The 11,655-nt window shown below is 42.6% G+C and overlaps 1 long non-coding RNA gene across 1 annotated transcript in view; it reads right to left on the reverse strand.

Annotated features, from left to right (window-relative positions):
- Positions 1-11,308, reverse strand: part of LOC141570808 (uncharacterized) — a 105,655-nt gene extending 94,347 nt beyond the window's left edge. The window contains exons 1-2 of the long non-coding RNA XR_012495261.1: positions 11,179-11,308; positions 8,268-8,369 (exon numbers count right to left, since the gene is read on the reverse strand). This is a non-coding gene — a long non-coding RNA (uncharacterized LOC141570808). The remainder of the gene's footprint in view (positions 1-8,267; positions 8,370-11,178) is intronic.
- Positions 11,309-11,655: the final 347 nt, after the last annotated feature.

The following is an 11,655-nucleotide window of genomic DNA, read 5'->3' on the forward strand; positions in this document are numbered from 1 at the left end:
CAACTGGTCCACTGTCCATGGGCTACCGTCTTCTCCCCACGCCAAGGAGTCACCATTAAGCTGCGTAACTCTGAGGCAGCTCAGAAGCGAGGCTTTCATTATACCCAACCAACCTCTTCATTTCCCCAAGCTCATCCAATCCTAATTAGCCCATGGAATCACCTGGATATGTTGAATACCAAGCTCATCAAGAAACTCTCGCTCTGATTGTGGATTCTAAGAGGCAGCCATAACAGCTCAATTTCTCTTCAGGAACTCCATTGATTATATGAGGTAACTGATGAAATAACAACGGATGGGAGGTTGTTTGGGGTGTTCTTTCCTTTTTTCTCTCTCTTTAAGTGATTGCAAGTAAATGAAAGAAAAACTACCTGCTATATGCCATACATACCATACCATTCTTCCTATAAACTCTCTGTCAAACGCGAAGGTGCTGCCATCGAAAACCAAGAAGCCTCACAGATTGGTGAGAGACCAGTGAGGATTTCTGACGACAAAGCTGTTAATATTGGAGAGTCTGTGTCTAACATTTCAATTCATAAATTGCCAAAGAATCAAAAATTTACTGAGAAAAATAAATGGAGACTTTCACCTTGGACTGACCTTACACACTATTTTCCTATAGACATCACAAAAGCAGTTTCATGGAGCACTTCCCAGTGATGGGGCTGGAGGATTTACACTCAGTGCACACATTGATTGTAATGGCAATTTCCATTGCCCGAAGGAGGTGTTCCGCCCTGTCTGCACTCCAAGCACATGCACAGGTAGTCCCCTGCAATCATCTAAACATCAATGCTCAACTGCCACTCTCTAAGAAGTCCCACCTAATCACTTGATGATAAGTTTCAAACTTTCCAAGGAGCCTTTGAAAGCCATGGCCATAATAAGATGCAAGGTTGGTATTTCCTTTTGTCGTGGTAACTCGTTGGCCTGAGATGATGTCTGACTGTCCCCTGGAGAACTAGTCATTCTTCAGGGCCCAGTTCCCAGCCATCATGGCAAAGTCAGATCCGTCTGAAAATAGGAGCTAGAAGAGACCAGGGTGGTGTCTAGGCACGCTCAGTGGTGGGTCCTAATGAATCGTTCCCATTCCATTTATTCATTCAACAACCATCCGTTCTTTCTCTTACTAGCTACCATATGCCAAGAGATGTTCTGAGAGTTGGGAACACACATATGAACACGACAGTTGAGAAGTATGGATTTACACACCTTCTCGTGGGAGAGACAGACCACAACGCAGTAAGCAGACAAAGGCTAGAGATGATTCAAATGGAGGTACATGCAATGAAATAATGAAATAGCATGATGATCCAGAGAACCATGTGGCACTATTTCAGGCTGGGGCAAAGAAAGTAGGATCAGAAGACCTCGGCAATTCCACTTTTACCAATTGTTCCTCCTACCACCTCTGCCCTGTGAGCCCACTGCTTTGTGCTGAGGGACAGCAGAGATATTCTGATACTAGTTTGATAAAAAAAAGGTAAGTGACAAGGTAAACAGGTGGCTGGAGCCAGCAGGTCAGGCCAAGAAGGAAGGAATGAGGAGCTCTCCATGGTTTGAGAGTCCATGCTGCTTTCTCGTTCAGCAAGTACACATTTGACCTGACTGCATCACCCTTTTTCTTTTATTCTACAACCAAACTGTTTTGCAATTACCATTTTACTTGTCTTTAATAAATATTTTTCTTTCTTAGTATACCAAAGATAACCTTCACCAGTAAAAGGAATTTATTAGGTGCTGAATGGCCCCCGGTGATCAGCAGAGATGCTATATAAAATGAGATAATGGACAGAGGTTTTCACCTTTGGCGCTTTAGAGTCAAGTAGTTTCAAAGACACTGAGCTCAGAGTGAAGAGGTACTTCTGTGGTTCCTAAATGTACATCTAACAGTACAGTGCAGTAAAAAAAAAAAAGAAAAAAAAAGAAAGAAAGAAAAAAGAATTTTTGCTTTGGACAAATCTGGATTCAAATCTTGGCATTACTCCTTATTAGTGGCATTGTGACGTTGGACACTTTATCTCTTAGATCTTTAATTTTCTTATCTGTCAAATCAGGTTATTGTGAAGATTCAGGATAATGCATGAAGTGCCGGCACAAAACAGAGGCTTCATACATGGAAGCCAGTATTTTTGTTAACAGCTTGGGCAAGTCTGTTCACCTCTCCATGCCTTCATCTCTTCTTACGGGAAATGGCAGGAGACAGCCTAGTTGAAACAGTGAATATTTTTTAAGCTTAAGTCTTGCTAGAGTGTAGGAACTCCATTTCCTTGGCTTCTTTCACGTTTTATTAATTTCTGTTCTTAAATGTCCTGAGTCTTGTCTACACACAGCATTCGTAAGTCTACCTGTGTGGCAGCCCATTCAGTTAATAGAATTTGGGGGCCCAGTGAGTCAAGTGATTAATTCATGAGCTAAAGTTTAATGAGCACCTTCTGGATGGCAGGTTCTGTGGGGGATTATAAAGGAATCAATATGGAGGTGAATGTGCCCTCACCTCAGCTCTCTAGAAGTTTCCTCTTGAGGAGGAGAGACGACATCTATGTAATGATTATGAAACAGGAAGGAAAACATATGATGTGGGGCAGGCTACCAGCACTCCATCTCCACTACGGAATCCTGAAAGCTTTGAAGAACTGGACCTGGGTCTCTACAGCAGAGATAAGAGGGGAAGCAGTCTGGGAACAGGGACAGCCCACACAAATGTCTAGAGCTAGGACACCTTGAAACTGAAGAGAGGTCTAGTGAAGCAGAAAGGAAGAATGGACCACAAGGCTGAAAGGAGCTGTTGGTGTCACATTCTAGAGGCCCCCGGTGCCAGTTAAAGAAACGTAGACTGCTCTTCCATAGAGAGCTGGCTCCGTGCAAGTCAGAGAAATTCAGGACCCCCTGTGAGCTCATTTCCTCCAGCTTCTGCGTCTTTGCCTCTAAGAAAGGATAAAACTAGGTCTTATCTCAAGCCTGAAGTTCAGGATCTAATGAGAGAATGTACATAAAGACATAGCACAGCACCTGGCATACTGCAAATGCCAGCTACTGGGACGTGTGGGAGAACACTGGCTGTCCCTTACCTTCTGGAGGTAAGCTCTGAGCGGTCGGTAGCCTCCCTCCAACGCAAGCCTGGCAGAGAGCAAGGCCAGTGCAGACGGAAGTAGAGCTTAGGGAGGAGGCGACCCATTTCGAACGCCATCGCTTGAACCTCTTGTTCCACCTGTACCTGACGCTGGAGAACCTTACACTTTTCAGTTTAAAGGGCCATTAAATTCTCCTGTGCTTAAGCCAATGGAAATGAATCTCCTGCTGCTTGCTACTGAACATCTTAAATAATACAGAAATATAGTCATGTTTCTCTTGTTGGGTCTTGAGTCCAGCTTGCTCACAAATGAATTTTTTTCCCAAGAACTCATGTGGAAGTGAGTGACCAATGAGAAAGTTGAGCTCAGATTAGAGATTTTGGAGACAGGGCTGCGTCCTGACTTTTGTGGCCCAGAGGCACTTCCGTCTCCACATGTTCCTTCCTCCATAAGAGCATCAAAAATTATATTTTACAACGGGGTTGGTATAGAGATGAATGTCATTCCGGCTGAATTCATTACTATACATTAATTGCTATTACATTAATGTTTGTCTTCTGATTCATAAGGAAATCAAAATGCTTCTGTGGGTCCCTAAATGCATCAGGGGCCCCCTGCACCATGGTAGCAGGGATGTCAACCCCACAGGCAGTTGACATGTGGCCCATCTCAAGGACCAAGTCAGCGGGAGCCAACTCTTATCATCTTTGTCTGCTTTCATCTATTTGGATGATCATGTCTCACTCCTGAGCGTACGTGTCCTAGTTTTATACCCAAGACTGTCTTCCAACCTTGACCCTACGACCTGTCAAGGCCAGTGCTGCCACCAAGAGAGAGGGCCCTTGGCCTTGCCAAGACTCCGTCCCTTCCACAGCCTCATCATTTGTAAAATGAAGGGACTGAGCCAAGTGATCCCCAACGTCTCTTTCCAGTGCCAAAGCCATAAATCTCACCATTCCTTCCCGTTTCCATTTTCATCTCAGAAAATTCCTTCAGCCCAGGATGTACTCAACTCCCTCTCTCTCCCACACACACACACATACTGCAGACAAGTGTGTCTGCATGTCTCCATCCTTAAAAACTTACAAATGAGCAGAGAATAAGCAAAACAGCAAGAAAGGAAGAACAAAAATGTCAGTGGCTTGAGCTGGAAAGAGTCAAATTAAAACTTGGAGCCTTGTAAGATGCTTTATCTAACCTTCCTTACACAGCTTCCACCTCATTATCGTGTGTGGATGGTAATTCCCCCGGGTGAGCAAGCTATCTGCAATTTCCAAAGTGCCTTCTAAATAATCCGTAATCAAGAAACACCAAGCAATCAGTAATTCAACGTGCTTATTGAGGGTCACTCTGAAACGGAGCATCAGAATCTCCCATCTTGAGGAGCCACAGCTCCTTGGTTAAACACTTAAATTGATGTGCCCAGGTTACCATGGAAGCCCGCCCCTGTACATTAACAATATTATTATTGTGTGTTTCCCTAATACTTTCATTGAAAGATAATCATGTTATGAATATTAACTTTTATAGGCTGCATTTGTAACTGCTTATGTGTAAAGAAGCAGCATTTTCTGAAATCAAAGTGACACTAATAATTTAGTCAATTTACTTTTTTCCATCTCCGTGTTTACAGTCGTGTTATTTTGTTACTGCACACTCTGAATTTTGATATAGTCATCCTAGTAATAAACCATTTCTTGTTCCTTATATTGGAGGACACATTTGTCATATTGAACAGAGTTGGTTTAAATTCAGTCATTCGATAAGTATTTATGGAATACCTACTAGGTGGCAAATCCCGTTTAGGGATGGGGCACCAATGCTGCCTTAACAGAGCACAGAAGCTGCAGGGAGAGATAAACCTTGAAGCCACACACTAGAAATGAGGAAACCCACGTAGCACCAGGGACATGCAGAGGGCATTTTCAGAGCTGCAAGCGGGGGCACCTGATCAATTCTGGGGCTTAGGAAGTATTTTCTGAATTTTAAAGTTCGAGGAAGGTGGAGCTGAGAGAGAAAAAAATAAAGGAATATATGATCTGTCTGGTGTTTATCAAGATGCAGAGAATCTTGACACCCATTAGGATCGCCGTTATCAAAGGAAAAAAAAAAACAGAAAATAACTAACGTTGGTGAGTATGGGAAGAAATTGGAACTCTCATGCATTGCTAGTGAAAATGTGTGGCAGTTCCTCAAAAAAAAAAAAGAAAGAAAACTATGTGTAAAATCAACGTACAATCCATTAATTCCACTACTGGGTATATAACCAAAACAAAACAAAATAATTGAAAGCAGGGACTCAAACAGGAATTTGTATGCCCATGTACAACCATGTTTATAATAGCATTATTCACAAAAAGCCAAAAGGCTGTAGCTACCCAAGTGTCCCTTGAAAAAAGAATGGCTAAATAAACTATGGTATCCACATATAATGGACTATTATTCATCCTTCAAAAGGAAGGACATTCTGACCCATGGTACAACATCGATGAACCATGAGGACATTACGCTATGTGAAATAATCCAGTCACAAAAGGACAAGTACTGTATGATTCTATTAGATGCCTAGTGTAGTCAAATTCATAGAGACAGAAAGTAGAATAAAGGCTGCCTGGCGCTGGGGAGAAGGGATGGAGGGTTCGTGCTTAATGGGTAAGGAGTTTCCAGTTTGGGATGATGAAAAAGGTCAGGTGATGGATGATGGTGATGCTTGCACAATTGTGGGAATGTTCTTAATGCCACCAAACTATATATTTAAAAATAATAAATTCCATATTACGTGCATGTAATCACAATTTCTAAAAAAAAGATGCATAGAACTCCACCACCCTCTCTCCAGCTCTGTGTTGTGTTAGGCTGTGGCTCCAAGGACAGTCTGACTCCTGCCCGTTTCCTAAAATGCCATCTTCCCGGGAGTTGTTGCTGTTTATACGTCAGCTTTGTTTGTAAACACAATTAAAAAAACAACTAAAAAACACCATCATCCAAGGGCTAAATGTTCCTGGGCTCTGACACTGAGTACTGCCATTCCCATTAACAGTAATGAGAGTCCCATGGCTAAAGCTCTGTGCATCATGCTCAAAATTTACCCCCTAGAGTTTGCAGATGGAAAAAAAAAAATTATCTTATGTACAAACAGAAAAGAGAAAGTAAAGCCAGAAATGGCATTCTGACCATGGAGATGCCACAGGGCAATTAGCAGGCAATCTGGTGAGGACTGTTTCAGAAAGAATCCTAAAGAGGGCATATGGCAGAAAGACTATGCCTGCTCCTGGTCTCCAGATCGGTTGTACGTTTCAGAACAATCAGGGTCACCAGTGGCCCAAGGTCAGGAGCCAAAGTTGTGACTCTGACATTAAAACTTATTTTTAAACATAAACGTCCTCTTAAAATGGATGAAAATAAAGATAGACCTGCACTTCCAGTGCCATCCGAAAGTTCTGAAGTTTTTGTTTCAAGTGAATTTCTACTGAGGTTTCTAAAATTCTTGGTGCATTTTCATAATTAAAGTCTTCAACATTTTAATTCCCTCTTCAGTTTGAATCTCCCCTAGAGCCTTTATCGTGTTCTATGTTGTTAGGAAATGTAATCAAATTAACACAAGTAAAAGGGGCTTTATTGAAAGTCAGTTCCTCTCTCTCTCTCCCTCCCTCCCTCCTTCTCCCTCTCTTTTCACCCCTTCTCTGTGCCTCTCTATCAGTCGATTCCTACCCTCTATTCTCTGTTTCTCTCTGTCTGTCTCTTTATCTTTATCTTTCTCTCTGTCTTTCTCTAATCTCTCTCTTGGTTTCTATTTATTGATTTCTCTCTCTCTCTCTCTCTCTCTCTCTCTCTCTCTCTCTCTCTCTCTCTCTCATCTCTCTGACATGTCATGTGTTCTCATTCCTACTCTTCTCCACATTACTTCATGCTCCAGCTTCTACCTACAGATGACACACCAGCTTCCTTTACTTCCTTGACAAAAATGGCTCCCAATCAATACAAGCCCTCACCCATTTCCATGCCACTAATACCTAACTAGGTACATCTCTGTGACTTACTCAAACTCTCCAGAAAGAGAACCTGATGGGCCACCACCTTCCCAATGGATTAGGTGCTTTCTATCTAGCCAAGTTCTCACCCTTTCTTAAAGAAGTTATGGCCAGGGTTGAAGGGAGTAGAGGAATTATACCACCTGCTACCCACATTTCAGAAACTGAGAGCTGGAGCAACTCTCTGAGAAGGGCATGTGAGTACAGTAGGCAAACAACCCACCGACCAACAAGCAGCATGCCTGGCCTTGAGCTAGAACACCAGTTTACAAAAAGTAGGCTGCAGACAAGATGCTGTCAAGGTGTGTACAAGGTCAAAACGATGTCCACAGTAATTCTAAGACATCGTTTACCTCTCTTTACTCTATTGGCGTGTGTACTGATGATGCAAAAACTTACATGGCAAAACTGCTGGTGGCTTAGCATGAATCAAGGCAGTGGCACCAAAGCCTTAGTCATTGGCTTCTTCACCATCACACACGTGAAGTTAAAAAAGAACAATTCCCTTAACAATAGCCCTTAAGAATATCCTCAATGATGCAGCAAAAATAATTAATTTTATTATTTCTCGAGTCTTACTGGCACTTCCTTTTTATATTTTGTGTTTGAAAAAATGGGAAGTATACATAGAGCACGTCTCTTGCACCCCAAAGTATGATGCTTTTCCTGAGGAAAACACACGTGCGATTGCTTGAGTTGCCAACTAAACTACCCACTTTTTTATGCAACAGCATTTTTACTTAGAGGAACAACTGACAGAAAAATTATGGATATTCAGACTTGAATATTTAGCAGACATTTCTCTCAATGGTGAATAAAATGAGTCTGTCTTTTCCAAGGAAACAAATGACAATATCAGGTTTCAAATTAAACTGTTTGAATATTTAAAAACTTCTATCTGGTACCATGAGCTTGACAGCTCCTCTGGAATGTCCAATATAACAGGACATCTGTCTTACCCCATCACCAATAGCCTAGCGAATCTACCGTAACTTCAGCTGTCCTCTCTCCACCAATGGCATCTCCATGCTTCCAGCACCTCTACAAACAATTTGCTTTTTAATACTGTTGCCTCTCTTCCCCACTTACATGCAGAGTCCAACCATATAACCTTATGAGCACTGCTTCCGCCTGGTTCTGAGCCACCATCATCCCTTACCTGAGTCACTGCAGTGGCCTCCTAACTGGCTTCTTGCTTCCACCAATGAACTTTTGAATCACTTTTCAAAGGGAAACCAAGGATGTCACTCCTGCGAAAAACCTGGCAATAAAGGAAGGAAGAAATTAGAAAACCACCACTAAAAAATGATATGAATAAATGCTGCAGGCAAAATCTAACTGATAAAAATGTTCAAATGAGTGGGCAAAGCTTTAAGGATAAATAAGATATTTTCATAGTCTCAATACATCTCCTCCCCCAATTTCCAAATGACAGTAGTGGTCTTCACATATGGTTATAAATTCTTTGATACCCCTCCCTCTAGGAGATAGAGCTTAATGAAATCTGCTGAATGTGACTGGACCTAGTAGCTTGATTCCAATGAGTGAAGTGTGAAAAACTAAAGATAGTAACTTCATAGAAGAGAAACCTGGCAAACACCACCTTAGTGAAGTGATCAAGGTTAAATCACCAGTGCTGAGTCACGTGTCCCGACATGAAGGGACAAGAAGAGCACATCACATCTGTGATGCTCTTTCCCACACCCTTGGACTATCCATGAGGAAATGTGAGACATACCCAGATTGAGGCACATTCAACAAAATACCTGACTGCTTTGCAAAAGTGTCAAGGTCCAAAAAAGACCAAGAAACCGTCACCAATTAGAGGACACCAAGGAGATGTTGAACAAACTAATCTGGATCCCGAAACAGAAAAAAGAAAGTGAAGAAATGGAAAAATCCAAATAAAGTCTGCAGTTAGGTTTATGGTATTGCATCAAAGTGGATTTCTTAGGTTTGATCAATGCACAATGGTTATGCAAGATGTGAACATTAGAGGAAGATGGGTGAAAGGTAGAGGGGCCATTGGTGCTCTCTGCAACTCCTGTCAATCTAAAACTAGTTCAAGTAGAAAGTTAAAAAAAATAAGCAACAACACCTGGCAATGGTCTCCCATTTCATTCAGAGGAAAAGCCAAAGAAGCCCACGTGATCTGCTCACCTATGTCCCCAGCATACCTCCCTCAGATCCCACCCCCAACCCCACCTCATTGGTCCAGAACCTGCTTCTTTCTTAGGCTCTTTGCACTGGAAGTTGGCTCTGCCTGGGATGCTTTTCCCCAGGCATCCCTGTGACCAACAACTTCACTTCTTCCCAGGTTTGACTCAGATGTAACTGCGTCAGTGAGTCCTCAGGTGAGCATTCTATTTCGGATGCAACTACCTCCCGCTCCGACCTCTCCAGCTTGTCCTTGCTCTGATCTTTCTCTTGGTTTGCATATCATGCAGCACTGTCCCTATCCTGGGGCCATTTTCTTAGTGTGGTATTATTTGCTATCAGTCTTCCCCACCAGAATGTCACCTCCATGTGGCGGTGGCCTTGCTTTCGTTCTGTGTCCACGGTGCCTGAAACATGGGGCTCAGCACACTTGGTTGAGTTAATATGCTTTCCTATGTCTTTCCTAGCATTTAGCTTGACTTACTTGCTGTCAATGTACCTGTGCCTAAGATTCACCAAACGCTGAAGAGGGTAGAGACCTTCGCTGCAGAGAAAACATGCGCAAAGGATCCCTTCGCATCAGCATAGGAATAGTAGCGAGCTTCTCTGCTCCAGAGAAGGGTGTACTATGCCTTGAAAGTCAGAGATGGAAAGGTAAGCCTGCATCCAAGGCAACATGTACGCCAAGTAGAAAGTTATAAAAGATTTAGGTAAGCTCCCTTCTAAGTACCTTCAAAATTCCCAGAGGGCTTTTCTTATGTGGTAGGTATTATAATGAAAAAAGACCCAGACATGACAAGAGACACATGGGTAAAGACAGCTATTAAAGCAAGGATGATTGATTTCATAACATTCGAAGGTAGCACTCTCTAACTCCAGATACAACCACCTCCCAATGGCGGCTCCCTAATCTGCATAGGTAATTGACAGCTTGTTAACAGCTCATTAAGAACACTGAAAACCATGTGACAACTACAGACGTGTGCATACATGGGGGCAGAATCTGTGAATTGCACGATATTGAGAACTCAATCAGATCTCAGATTACAGGTCAGAAAACAAGTTTTCTATCGGTTTTTATGGAAAGAAAGCAGGGACATCAACCACCTTGTTTTCTTTTGTTTTTTAGAACTTTATTCAACAGTCCTGTCATCCACAGGGTCATGAACAAAACCTGCAGCCATGATCGTGTGCAAGGCTTAGCTGTAACAGCTGCGATGATGTGGGTACAAGCTTAGTATAAATATGTAACGGCAGTTCAGTTCAGTTTCTAAAAACACCCATTAAACTGCTTATGCAGTTTTAAAATTTGTTCTTAAAATTCACCTTTTTCATAAACACAAGTCATTTAGACACTGCCATCTAATATTCTGCAAGTGAGAAAAATGTAAAGTGTGATTTGATTTTCGCCTATAAAAAGGAGATAAGTTTCCTGATTTGCACACAGTTACTATCGGTAAATTTGGAAGCTGCATTTTTTTTAAGAACATTTGAATATAAATAGTGCAAATAATTGTTACATCAGCAAATCTCTGAGTATCGGATGCCCGTGCAGAAAAAGCCTGTTTTCGTGAACGGTTTTTCCCTGGATGAAATCATGAGTTTAAAGGCCGTGCAGCTCCAGCCGAGAGCTGTAAGCTCAGGGCTCCTCTGTGACCAAGAGCATGCTCTCTCATGCCCACAGAGTCCGCTGACTTTTCTTCTGCCACTTTCTGCCTGGGTCTACGAGTGGCAAGTGTACAGTGAGCATGGACTGAGGGGTCCAGAAAAGGCTGCCCCTTGCTCAGTTTTAAGGATTCTGAAACCATCCATAGGGTTGTAGACCAGCCTGGTCCGCCCTGCTCCCTGGCTCTGGATAATTTGGGCAAACCCTTTTTCTCCCACGTCTCTTCAACTTAAGTAGATTTTCTCACCTAGTTTGTTTTCCCGTCCTCCATCCTCTTTGCACGGACAGTTCCTTCTCATCCAATCTGGTCCGGCCCAAGGGATTCTGCCAAGACAATGGTAACAAGGGGGGAAAAACCATCAGGATTCAGAGAGATCCAAGGAGAGGCCTGGCATCACCATTCACTAGTAAAGTGAATGTCACGAATCAGAAGGTCTCTGTTTCTTCAGCTATAAGGTAGAAACAATGTTATCTACTTAAAAATCTTGGCACGTCAGTTAATTGAGATAAAGCCATGGGATAGGATAGAGTCTCAACAAAATTAGGGACGAGAACTGGTCCCAATCAAGTGGTTCTGGTATGAAGGCCATACTAGAGATGGCAACCACTGGGTTGGTGGCCACTTGACCCAAGAAAAACCAACCCAGAGGCTGAAAAGAGACACGCATTGTGGTCTAACAAGAAGAACGGAAAAACTGGGCAAGCCACAGTTCTCATCTCTAGG

Source organism: Rhinolophus sinicus, linkage group LG03, assembly GCF_036562045.2.
Source record: "Rhinolophus sinicus isolate RSC01 linkage group LG03, ASM3656204v1, whole genome shotgun sequence".
Classification (NCBI taxonomy): Eukaryota; Metazoa; Chordata; class Mammalia; order Chiroptera; family Rhinolophidae; genus Rhinolophus; species Rhinolophus sinicus.